At 38.6% G+C, this 13,994-nt stretch overlaps 1 long non-coding RNA gene across 1 annotated transcript; it reads left to right on the forward strand.

Annotated features, from left to right (window-relative positions):
- Positions 1–204: 204 nt before the first annotated feature.
- LOC149407050 (uncharacterized) lies at positions 205–777 on the forward strand. The gene is made up of 3 exons (XR_016299618.1): positions 205–254; positions 405–488; positions 603–777. It is a non-coding gene; the product is annotated as an uncharacterized LOC149407050 (long non-coding RNA).
- The last annotated feature ends 13,217 nt before the right edge of the window (positions 778–13,994 follow it).

The following is a 13,994-nucleotide window of genomic DNA, read 5'->3' on the forward strand; positions in this document are numbered from 1 at the left end:
AAGTTTTCCATCGTGTCAGTTCTACTTTGTTGAAACCAAAATCGTCGGCTTCTCTTCTCATTGTGATTTTACTTTGTTCTTTCAGAAGAGGTGAAGGCCAAACATCCAAAAATTACATATGCTGATCTTTACCAGGTGATTTTTTCCTTATCTTTTTGTTGCTTCTGGTCAATGTTTCTTATGGGATTTTTTTATTATCTCAGGACGATCCGCCTCTCGCCCAGCACCCCGTGCTGCTCCCCGTCCCGCCCCAGGTATCTACTCTTCATTCTGTGTATTACTGAAATCATAATTATTTACAATACAAGATTCTTTGATTTAAAAGCTTTACTTGAAAAATACCTGATTAAACCAAATAAAGCTATGTGCAATTTTTTAATCAACAAATTTATGATTCGATGCAGTTCATCAAGCACCTCCCCCGGCTCCCATCCAACAAGGCGGTGGTGGTGGGATGCTAAGCGGTATTGGATCCACGATCGCTCAAGGTATGCTTCGAATTCTTCGACGCAAACCGAAACCATCTAATCTATGCATTACAGATCATCTTCGCAGTGAATTGGTAAATGAACGTGTCTGCTATTTTTATCCCGTTTGTGCAGGAATGGCCTTTGGCACCGGAAGCGCCGTTGCTCACAGGGCTGTCGATGCTGTGATGTGTTAATTTCTCTGATCTCTAGTTGTTTCTTAGACCATTAACTGTTAGTAAGTTTCTTATATTTGCTTTGTTTACATCAACTCAAGTATTCATGGTTGAAACTTTACTTACAGGTCACATTCATGAAAAATTATATTGTTCTTTTTTTCCTGAAAGATACCATGTCTATTGCCTCAATCTTAGTTAGAATATTATATGTATAGAACTCATTAGGTACAATTTGGAATTTGTTTTGGAAATCATTATTTGGTGTTTTTTTGGATATTTATGTAAATGATATTTATTATTGATTTAATGAAATATGAGATTTTTTGGATATTATTATTGTGTTTAATATAAATGTATTTATTTATTTATTTATTTAAATATATGTTTTTATTAAAAAGAATTTCTCTACATAGATAAAATGTAGTCTATATTGTTAAAATATAACTTCATGAATATAAACTACACCTAAGAGATGTAGTGTTCAACAAAAAAGACTGAAGTCATAGACAAAGAGATAAGACTCCAGTGCAATAGATGCCACAAAAACGCCGTAGTCTGTCTAACTCAATTAATTATAACTACTCTTTAAAGCTGTAGTGTTTATTGACTCAAAATTTGAACAACTACATTATAAAAATGTAGTCTTCAACAGAAAAGACTGGAGTCATAGGCAAAGAGATAAGACTCCAGTGCAATAGATGCCACAAAAACGCTGTAGTCTGTCTAATTGACTCAATTAAGACTACTTGTTAAAACTGTATTTTTTTATCTTATGTAATTGAGTTCTATATAACTACAGCATAACGTTGTAGTGTTTATAGATGCCACTAGTAAGACTACATCTAAACAATGTAGTTATATATTTTAACTACAGTCTTATAAAACAGATACACTACGGCCAAACACTGGAGTCATAATCAAAGAGATAAGACTCCAGTGCAATAGATGACAGTCAGTAAACTATAGTGGATTTAAAATGACTACAGCGTTCGGCAGTAGTTAGAGGCCAAATTTCTGGTAGTGTTAACAAAGTTTTTTCTACTCCAGTCAGACCTCAGTCCAACGGATTAGTGGAGGCCGTCAACAAAACCATAAAACATGGCCTGAAAACAAAGTTGGACGAACAGAAATCGGAGTGGGTAGACATGCTCCAAGAAGTCCTCTGGTCATACAGAACCACCGAGCACTCCGCAACTGGCGAAACGCATTTCTCTCTCGCATACGGTTTCGACGCGGTCATTCCAACAGATATTATGATACCGACGGTGAGAAGAGAAAACTACTCTACGGAGGTAAACAACGAAATTTTGAAAATTAATCTAGACTTGCTAGAAGAAAAAAGAGAAAAAGCCAGATTGAGAAATCTTGCTAACCAACAGAAAGTTACTCGGTATTTCAACAGGAAAGTCCGACCAAGATCGTTCAAAATCGGCGACAAAGTCCTCAGAAGGGTTTTTCTCCACACCAAAATCCACCAAGATGGAGCATTTAACGCAAATTGGGAAGGACCCTACGTCATCCGAGAAGACTTCGGAAACGGGGCATACCGATTACAACAGTTGAGCGGTGATATGGAGAAAAACCCTTGGAACGCCGAGCACCTTCGCCATTTCTTTGTTTAAACATTTCTGCTTTAAATTCAAAAAGCGGCTTGGTCGCATGAACTTGTGATTTTCAGAAGTAAATATCCCTTTTTATTCATATCGTTCTGCTCGGTACTTAGTAAAATGTCTTTTAAACAAATTCGGCAAAACAAACTAGGGGGCAGGAAGGCTACACATATAAAAATCCCAACAATTTTAATATCGAATAGTTTCTCCTTCAGATTAGAAAACTCAAACTGGTAAACTATTATTTTTAATACTTGACTCTTATTACTTAGTTATACTTTATCTTGCCAAATTCATGAATATAATAGAAACAAAAATAAAATTAACTCCGACCACGGAGGAATTGTGTCAAAACCCAAGGGTAAAAATTACATGATAAAAAAAGAGAGATCCGGACACGGATCAATTGTTTAAAACCCGGACGGGTTAAATAAAAAAATTTTAATTACACACATAACAAAATCCTAAGACCTAGTCGCCTCCTCCTGGTCTTCGCTGGCTCTTGGCTCGGGCTCCTCATCCATCGACTCTGAATCCTCGTTGAGATCCGTAGTATCCAGAGAAGGATTCTTCGGGCCGAGGATCCGAACAGCTTCGTTTATCCTAGCGGTGTAAAGGTCATCGTGCATGTTGCGATAGTCCTCAGAAGCTTTGTACTCTTCCACCGCCGCTAAACGAGCAGCCTCGAGGTCGGCATGAAATTTCTGCTCGAGCTCCGACCGAACCTTCGCCACTTCGTCCCGGACCGCGTCCCTCTCCTTGAGGAAGCGATCGTTCCGTTGCCTCAAAGAGGTGAGCTCGGAACCCAGCAACCCGACGAGGCCGACCACACCAACAAAGCTCTGCGGTGATCGAAAGGGTCAGCTCCAAAAAATAAGGAAAGAAAAGAGATGCCAACTAGATAAATATGAAAACATACCGAAACCACGGAGTCGGTGACTTGGGTAAGCCTCTCTAATGGCTCCGACTCCTGGACCACCTGGACTTCTCGGCAGGAAGATGCTCGTGAAGGAAGGAGATGATCGGAGTCAGGTGGTCGGAGGCGACAGAAGGCTCGATCAGGCTTTTTCCCGGAGAAGGGCTGGGACGTTCCGAGATCTTCGAAGAAGATGGAGTCGCCCGCTTACCCGCATCAGAAGGTTTGGAGGCCTTGGTACGTTTCGGGTTCGGAGAGACTTGGTCGGGAGCAGCTCTTTTCTTCGCCATCTTTGCAATCTCTGATTAGGCAAAACAAATAAGTAAGAACAAAAAAAGGTTAGCGCGTATTTGATTTGATAAGAAATAAATAAAATGCTTACTTGAATATGGATAATAATAATACTGGTCGAGTAAGTCCGGGTCCGACAACACAAAAGTCGACCGATCAGCCTCCGAAATGTCAAAGATCTCGGAATGAAGTGGTCGCTCGTCCTCGGAATATTGTGGAAGAGAACCTGGAACCAAACATAGAAAATATAAGGAAACCAGATAAGAAATCTGATCCTACTTATCAAACAAGAAGTTTGAACCAGAGTCACACCCAGTTCCGAGAACGAGGCGTTTATTGGGCATCTCTCGTAGAAAACGTTCCCCTCAATCCAAAAGAAGTAATCCTTCCAATTTTTATGGCTGGAAGGAAGACGAGTGACGACTCTAGATTGATCATCATGGGCCCGAGCGTAGTAATAACCGTGCTGCCCCGGAACCGACTTAAGTGAGTAATACTGAGAAAAATCCTCTAGAGTGACGGGGCGATTATAAACTTTTGCCCACAATATATCATCTAGAGTGACGGAGCCTGTGTATTTTCGTGAGATATTGTTGTACTAATTTTACAGGTCAACATAACCTTATATTTATATTTATATATATATATATAAATAAATAGTAATGAAAGAATTAAAAAAAAAATTATATATACCCAATTTATTTAAATATATAATATTTTTCTTCAAATTTTGATACCTAATGCCCCATAGATAGTTCTAAGATATAAGAATAAAAACGGTACAAGCAAGCTCAAAAAATTGAAAACTTCTAAAAAAGAATATATGATTAATTAATCTCAAACACATAGTAATTATAACAAAAACTATGAGCCGTCAATCATTTCAAATAATACATACCACCCACATTAAGCATGCTATAAATACCTCAAACTGATTCTTTTTTTTTTTTAAACCTAATTATCGTCAAAATTTGAGAAGTACATGCATCTTTCGCTTTTCGGGAAAAAAAGAATGCCTTACTAATAAATCAGCTGTTCTTCGTTATCTGAGTCTATCATTGTCAATTTTCATTTAGCATAATATCGTATTGGTCTTATACGAGAAAGTATGAAATGATAATAAGACTATTATAGGGATTTCAAAAAGTTGTTAAATTAAAAGTCAACACAAGTTAGATTTGGGAATAATTTTACTTTATAAATATTATTTAAAAAAATTACACGGACTAAATCATTTGAAACTTTTGTATCACAATTTAGCCAACATTTCATTTAAGTTTCAAATGTAGTCACAAGACATAATTTTATTAGTCATTTAATAAATTACTAAATCAATCTTAATTAAAATCGGCAAAACATAAACATATAATCAATGTTTTGATCGCATCCAAATAATGCAGCTTTAATACACGTTAACTTGATTTATTTCATAATATTTTTTTTCTTTTTTATAGTCCAATTAGTTACGATATCAATTTTTTTTTAGTTAATTTCAGTTAATTTCAATTAGTTGGTTTCTACGATTTATGTTACATAAGAATATTTTTTGAACTGTTTATTTATGTAAACGGCTAGATTATAAAATTTACCAAACGTTGACTACATCTTTAAAATCATGTTTGAAATTGACTGAGCATAAACGTGATATTTAAAAAATATTGAGGAATAAACGCAGCATTTAAATTTTTTTTTTTTTGCCAATTTAAAATTCAACTCTCTCTCTCAAACCGGAGAGAGAGTACTTTTCAAATATAGAGTTTGAGTGATAATTTTCGTTGCGTTATATTTGTTTGTTTATCGTTGTTATAGATACTGATGGCTTGTCCGGCGATTTCCTGACGTTTTGATTGCTTCGATGTCAAATTACCTCTTTCCTAACATTGGATGAGTGTTAGTGGTGTGGAACTCTATAGCCTCATTTACGAGCCTGTTCGATGTATGATGAATATGTATGTTTGCAATTTATTTTCAGAGCGATGAACGGGCGATAGTTTCAGTGGCAAGAGAGCTTGGTTTCGAAGGGAATTCGATTCTTGAAGGGCTTGTGGTGAGTATATTCATTGTCTGTGCTTTAATCGCTCGGTGTTCGACAAGCTCGGATGTCGCGGGACTTTTCAAATAGTCACCGCCGGTAATTTCTTATACTTTTTATAACATGATTTGTGTAGTTTGATGTGATATCAAAGGAAATGAGATTAATGTCGAACTACGAACAACTGAAATGAGTTCTTTAATTCTGCAGAAGTTATGCAAGATTGAGTTTTGGCTTGATGGTCCCATTTGTTCTTGAAAGCTTGGTGGTAGCCATAATTCTCTTTAAAAAATTTCATAAACGTTGATTCCTGATTTACTAATGAACTTTCCGTCAATGTTTCGGAAGAAATATACCGCATTTAAGAGAGTGATATGAATATAGTAATGATCTTAATTTATACTCTGCCGATTCATGCATAAATTTTGTATTGGCTTTGTTCATTATAGCTTTTGCTATTGAGGTTTATTATATTACCGCATCTAAGAGAGTGATATGAGTATAATAATGATCTTAATTTATACTCTGCTGGTTCATGCCGAATTTTTTTTTATTTTTTTATTTTTTTTATTTTTTTATTTTTTATTGGCTTTGTTCATTGTCGCTTTTGCTATTGAGGTTTTATTATATTGCACAATGATAACTAGAGAGAGAGAATGAGATTTAGAGAGAAGGTGAGAATTCTCATTAACTAACTCTGATCGAATACAGAGTTCATATATCAGTTACAACTGATTATCAAAGTGTAATTACAAATATGCCCTTAGGCTATTCTATTATTCCCTCTCAATTTGAGCGTCTCTAAGTTCTCGACCCTGAGCCTTGATCGCCAGTCAACGAATTGACTGCTTGGAACAGCCTTGGTCAAGACATCAGCAACTTGAGCATGAGCAGGGACATGTCTGACGTCAACTTCCTTGCGTGTCACCTTTTCCCGGACGAAGAACAAGTCCAGCTCAATATGCTTGGTGCGAGCATGCAAAACAGGATTGGCTGAGATGAGGACAGTGCTCAGATTATCACACCACACGACAGGGGTACGAGTCAGCGGCAGACGAATCTCAGACAACAGGGACTTCAACCAGGCCAACTCAGCGACGGTAACAGCCAAGCTGCGATATTCAGCTTCAGTGCTTGACCTTGACACAGTTGGTTGCTTCTTCAAGTGCCAAGAGACGAGATTGTCCCTAAGAAAAATACAAACCCCTGACGTGGAGATTCCATCATCAGGATCATTTCCCCAATCAGCATCACAAAAGGCTGTTAAGTTCAGGTCAGTGCTTCGACGGAGATGAAGAGCACTCTTGACAGTACCTTTTAGATACCGAAGGATCCTCTTGACAGCCTTCCAATGCTCTTCAGCAGGAGCCTGCATAAACTGACACACCTTGTTGACAGAGTATGAGAGCTCAGGGTGTGTGATCGTGACATACTGAAGAGCCCCCACAGTACTCCGGTAAGACTGAGGATTTTCAAGTAGTCGACCACCATGCTTGGAAAGTCTGTGATTACTGATCATTGGTGTGTGCATGCTCTTTGCAGTGAACATGTTAGTTTTCTTGAGTAGGTCCGTGATGTACTTGGACTGTGTAAGCAACAAACCCTCTTGAGTTTAAGTAACTTGTATGCTAAGGAAGAAGTCCAGCTCGCCTAAATCCTTGAGAGCAAAGGACTTGTGGAGAGCCTGAATGAGAGCTTGAACCTCTTCAGCACTTGTGCCTGTGATCAAAATATCATCAACATACACTAAGACATAGAGAGCCGAAGACTTAGTGTGTTTGATGAACATAGATTTGTCAGACTTGGCACTTTCAAATCCAAGGGAGCGAAGAGCTGCATAGAGAGTTTCAAACCAAGCACGTGGGGCTTGTTTGAGGCCATATAAAGCCTTGTGAAGCTTACACACTTTGTGCTCCAAACCAGGAACTACAAATCCAAGAGGCTGATGCATATACACTTCCTCAGTGAGAATGCCATTCAAAAATGCATTATTGATGTCAAGCTGAGCTATACGCCAGCCTTTTGAGAGAGCAAGAGTGAGGATAATGCGTATGGTGGCTGGCTTGATAACTGGACTAAACGTCTTGTTGAAATCAAAACCTGCAGTTTGATTAAACCCATTCGCTACAAGACGAGCTTTGAGCTTGTTTAGAGAACCATCAGCATGCTCTTTAATGCGATACACCCACTTGCAGCCAATGACTCTTCTATCAGAGGGAACATCAACAAGAGACCAGGTCTTATTGAGCAGTAGAGCCTTGTACTCCCCATGCATGGCTGTGGACCAGCCAGGATCAGCCAGAGCTTCAACCACAGTGTCAGGTTCGTGAACAGTGGCCAAAAGGACTCTATGCTTGTGAATACCTGCCTTTGCTCGGGTGCACATGGGATGAGCATTAACAGGAGGAGCAATGACTTGCTGAGGACGCAGAGCAATCTCCAGGTGAATACCAGGTGGTGAAGATGTAGATGATTCCGAGTTAGGAGCAGCTGGAGGTTGAGAAAGAGGACCTGAACTCTCACTTGAGGCTGATATGCTGGGAGTAGGGAGAGAAACTCTGACACCAGAAGAGCCAACTGGTGAAGAAGTAGTGAATGGAGGCCTTGGAATTAGAGCTGGAGGTAAAGCCATGTCTTGTGCCTGAGACTGAGCTGCAGAAGTTGAGAGAAGCAGCTGAGTATATGGAAAGGTACTCTCATCAAACAAGACATTCCTCGAAATGAAGATTTTGCCAGTAGAGTCAAGGCACTTGTAGCCTCTGTGATTATAGCTTGTAGCCTCCGAGAGAATGATAATCTGGCTTGGCTTTGAACAAGACCTCCAAAGGTGACTTAAGTTTGAGAACAGGTGTTGGTAACCTGTTTATCAGAAACACTGCAGTTCTGAAAGCCTCATCCCAATAATCAAGTGACATCTGTGCACGAGCTAGTAGAGTCAAACCAGTCTCAATAATATGTCTATGTTTCCTCTCAGCCAAGCCATTCTGCTGATGAGAGTGAGGACATGACACTCTATGTTCGATTCCTTGGTCAGTAAGATAGCCAGTAAATGCTCTAAATTCACCACCCCAGTCTGATTGTATTGCTTTGATCTTAGTGCCTAATTGCAGTTCAACACGCGCTTTGAAGTGCTGAAAAGTAGGAAAGGCTTCGCCCTTGTTATGCAGCATATAGATCCAGGTGAACCTAGAAAAGTGATCCACAAAATGGATATAGTATCGGTATCCACTGGCTGAACAAGATGGAGATGGACCCCATAGATCCGTGTGAACCAGCTGCAATGGGTGATTGTATTGAGTTGTACTAAGTGGATATGGTAGGTTGTGTATTTTGCCAATGCTAAAAGATGTACAGAACTCAAGACTCTCTTTATTCAAAGTTGGAGACAGTTTGTTACAGTTAGCTGTTGTCAATGGTGCCCACAAGAAGAGTTGTAATCTTTATATTATGCATTTGATGTAATAAAGTCTCATGAAGACTCTTGCTTGTAATTGCTTATTCAGTAATAAAAAGTTAAAACGTTCATTCAATCTTCCTTGTTTGAAGCTTTATGATAAAACCTTAGTCTTTAGTCCATAAACAAACTAAACAACTTACAAAGAGACAAATGTAGATTTGCATGAACAAACTCTTTGTAGTTTGCTTAAAACGATATATTCGCAATCTAAGGGTCAAAGGACTATTGACCTCAGTATGATTGTTAGAAGAATCTATGATGTCTGATTATGAGGCATTGAGAGTTGGAGACTCTATAGTTCTTCTAGGTATCTTCCGAAGGTACTGAATTGACCAGTGCACTTCTAGAGACAAGATAAGAACAAACCATTTAACCTCTTATGTCTCGAAGTCACTACGTATGAATTGCATCGTGCTTACCTTAATCCTGCAATGAGACATGTCATTTCACACCTTAGTATTCTCATTTGAGAAAGTCAGAGTTCGGACTCACTATGTGATTCCGAACAAGGCCTATTGGTGAAGTACTAAGTTGTGAGAATGTCATGAGTAACTTTGTGAAGTTCTCATAGATATGGAATTCATGTACAAGATTGCTGAAATGCAATATATATCACCTCATGTTTTGTTCCTTGGAGTGTGAATAAATGAACTGACCAGTGTCCAAATTGAGTCTTGACTCTTTTGGATGAAACAATGTGACTTGTTAGCTCCTCGTCAATACATTGTTTCTAACTTATTCACAAGCGACAAAGGAGTTGAGGAAATAACAGCTAGAAGGGTAAAATGGTAATTTTATAAATCCCGACTAGCTGATGACATTCATGAAGGGTAAACATTGATAATATTCTGTGGATCCGCTCATTACAATTAGGTCGAATTCTTGAGTAGAAAATAAATTCATTGGAACCGAGAGATTTTCAGTGTCAACTCTTTAGTGGAGTCAGTTGATATTAAGCTAAACTTGGAAAAGGTTTGTGAACTTTTGAGTCCAAGTGTTTAGCTAAAGCTTTGTTCATTTGGATCCATGAGATCACTATCACGAATCGCATCGATTAGGAATAGTTAAACTGGAAGCTAAGTCAAAACAAGAACGAAAATTGTCAAAAGGGTATATTTGTCTTTTGAGACAAAGGATGAAATGAATGTCAATAAATTTTTTGACATGGTCATTTGATGACAAGTTTCACTCGGCCAAAATTAGATTTATTGGGCCTTGTGGATTAATTTCATTTCATAAGAATTTTATTAAAAATTCTTAATGGGCCTTTTCCATGTTGTCATGAACAAATGGAAAAGCTTCTAGAAGGCCTTTCTAGAGTGTGATAGGTGCCCAAATACCCAAGAGATAGAGAGATTATTTTGTGCATAAATGTATCAAGATACTTGCCAAAAGAAAAAGAGGAAACAAATTTCCCCTAAGAGGAAACATGTGGGCGCCCAAATAAGGTCAAGAGAGAAGCAAACAAAAGAGGAAACAAATCCAAGGACTTACTTGTTTTGTCATGGCCGTGCACCTCTATGAAGGAAAAGGGAAATTGGCTCATGAATATGTGATATTCTATAGAAGAGGAAACTACCTTATTGAAGGTGAGACCTCTCCTATAAATAGGAGCCTCATTCTTCTCATTTTTCTCATTCCAAGTTTTAGAGATTTGAGAGACTCTCTCTCTAGAACCTTGGCCGCCCCTCTCCTCTCCCTCTCTAGTCAATTTCGTTTTATTGTTTTGGCACCTAGGTCCTCATTTGACCTAGAGTTTAGCTCTGCGACTTCAAGACTCGTTCTTAAGTCGTAGTGTTTAAAAGTGCCCACTCACTGATTCCTTTTATTTCGAGTGATTTAGTGATAGAAACTATCGTGGTTGCTCGAGTTGCCGAGGAAAGAAAGAGAGACGTGTTGCGAGGAGACGAGCGTTGCAAACTTTCCAAAAGCTTCTCAAAGTTCAAGCTTCAAGAAAGGTTAGTAAACTTCTATGCTCATTATAGTTTTTATTTATATGTACTTGCTCTTTGTCTAGGTTAGTAAAAACCGTTTTTACTTGAAAAGAAAATTTTTAAAATTCCGCCGCTTTGCGAAGCGTTAAACTTTTTCTTAAACCCTAGATCAATTCCAACATTAGCAAGAACAGACTTTACAATGGGAAGAGCAGGATGACCAAGACGATCATGCCAAAGAGAGAGAACTCTGGTAGTGTCTTGGCTTGGAGAACCTGAATCCAGTGAAGAAGTCTGAGCTGCTGAGTTGACATGGCAGTTGAGAGCTCAGGAAGTAAGCACGTGCTGAACAGGAACATGACTAGGATGCCTGAGTAGTTTGATTGCCTCCGTAGGAAAGTGATAAAGTCCATTGATGACTCGTCCCTCAAGAAGAACATCCTGCGTTCTCAGATTCTTGACAAAGCACACAGTTGGATGAAACTCAAAAAAGACTTGGTTATCCACAGTGAATTTTGTCACACTAAGCAGGTTCTTAGTTATGTCTGGCACATGTAGTATATTATCCAATTTCAACAGTTTAGCTTTACCACAAGACATAAAAGTTGAATTTCCAGTAGTAGAGATGGGTAGAGCTGTACCATTACCAACAAAGACCTTGTCTGAGCCTGTGTACTGATTCTGAGTGACAACATTGGAAGCTGTTGGCGTGATATGAGCAGTAGCTCCAGAATCAGGATACCACATCGGATCATAACACATCTCAGGAGTGGCTAGATAGGTCTGAGGCCAAGTGGACTGAGAGTTGGAGGAGTTAGTGCCAGTGTAGAATGCTTGAGGAGACGAAGAGTGACCAAAGGCAGTTTGAGGTGGTTGAGAGTGACCAGCATACGCCGAGGGAGTTTGAGGCTGACCAAAGAACACTTGAGCTGCTTGAGATTGGCTTGGCAGTGAGATGCCACGACCAGCACCAGGTGTTTGAGAAAAGTCCTACACATTTCCAGTGAAATTTTGATCAAATCTGTACCAGCAACACATAGCAAGATGACCTAGCCGACCACAGACCTGACATTGTGGACGATTTGAGCTGTTGCTGAAACCACGGCCGCGACCACGAGATTGACTTCGACCACCTCGATAACCATCACGAGTGTTGTTGCCGCCAGGGAACTGTTGAACCTGAGTCGATTGAGTCTGAGATCTGTGTTGAGCGGAGTGCATTGTTGCTATATTTGCTGAGTGCTTGTTGGAGTCAAGATTGTTGTTGTGCTTAGCGACTCGACGCTCTTGAGCTAGGAGGAGAGCTTCAACCTCAGAAATAGAGTAAGGTTCCATTAAAGTCTCAACGGACGTGACGAAGGAATCATACTCTGAAGTGAGGCCTTCAAAGATCGCATCAATGTGAGTAGAAGCGGAAATTTCCTCGCCAATCGAGCCAAGTAGATCGACGATGTTCTTGATTTTCAGTAGATAGTCATCCATTGACAAATTAGCTTTGGTTGTTGCAGATAGCTGACTCCGGAGTTGCTTGATTTGAGTTTTCATCGTGACGGTGAAGTACTGCTCCAATTTCGACCAGATCTTGCTTGATTCATCACAGCCGATCATCCTCGTGAGAAGATTTACGGACATTGACGAAAGAAGCCAAGAGAGAAGAAGCTGATCTTGTTGTTCCCAATCCACGAACTCCGGATTGATCTTTCCAAGAGCTTTGTCTGAATCTGAAAGAAATTCCACTGGTTTCGTCGATTTTTTGATGAAATACATCAGACGGTGACCTTTGATCGCTGCGAGGACTTGATGACTCCATAGAAGAAAATTTTCGTTGCTGAGCTTCACTGACAAAGAATGCGTGAAAACGACTGGTCCAGATCGTGAAAACAACGAAAAAGAAGCTTCGATTGTCGCCGGTGAGGAATTCTCCATTGCCGACGCATCGTGCTCTGATACCATGATAACTAGAGAGAGAGAATGAGATTTAGAGAGAAGGTGAGAATTCTCATTAAAATTCCGTCGCTTTGCGAAGCGTTAAACTTTTTCTTAAACCCTAAATCAATTCCAACAAATGGTATCAGAGCTATGGTCAAAGATATGCATGTACATGTATTTAAAATTATGAGCTTGAAAATCGTTTTCGAAAGTTTACTAATTTTGTGACAAGTTAGAGTTGGTATCTTAGATTTTTTTTTAATTTATTGCTCTTGTCTTTAAATTAAAAATCATGTCGTTTTTCTATGAGTTTGGGATGTTATTAAAACACATTAGAATCAGTTCTAAAAGTTTTTAATTTTTTATATTGAAAAACGTGTTTTAAAGGTTTGAGAAATTTCGAGTAAAATTTTGTGACTAGTTTTCTTGTTTTACTAGTTTCTTATTTTTGCTTGAATCGTTTTATGCTTGTTGTTATTTCTTTTATACCATGTTATTACCCTGCTAATAAAACACAAATAAAAGTTTTAACAACATCCTAAAACGTTCCGTTACACTCGATTCTTTTTCGCACCTAAAAAGGACCAAGCTTTAATTATTTCTTTTTCTTCGAGCTGGAGTAAACCCGCATTAAAAGTGGCATAACTCTCTGCTCAGAAATCGAAATTTAATGATTCTTAAATCAAATTAAAGCTCTGTCTGTCTTCTGTCCAATGCCACCGGTTTCAGGTCAAAAGGACATCGGAGCCACCAGTTATGGAGATTTTACTCCGAGGTGCGCGGCTGTTCCGAAACTCCAGTTTTTTAGAATTCCGGATTTTCAGCCCCACTACCATGAGTTATAGAACTCTAATGAGAAAATTTTCTTGAGCAAAAATTGTTTTTTTTTTAGATTATAAACATGATGTGTAAGATTAAAAAGTTTTGATTTTTGAAAGATTAATTGAAATTGAGTTTTTACAAAACTAGTTTGAATTTTGAAAAACCGTTTTCACTTTCAAACTTGAAAATATTTTGTCATCCAAATCAAATAAGTTTTCAAAATGTTTTCAAAACTATATCTATATCACATATGTTCAAAATCTATATGCTCTTGAAAATTTGAGTGGGAGGTCTCTTTGTAGACAAGCCGAAAAATAAAAGGATGTGTAATCTCAAACTTTCAAGTGGTCGAGTGAG

The sequence above is a fragment of the Urtica dioica genome, chromosome 1, assembly GCF_054948205.1.
Source record: "Urtica dioica subsp. dioica isolate 48M chromosome 1, U.dioica_male_clone48M_v1_H2, whole genome shotgun sequence".
Taxonomy (NCBI): Eukaryota; Viridiplantae; Streptophyta; class Magnoliopsida; order Rosales; family Urticaceae; genus Urtica; species Urtica dioica.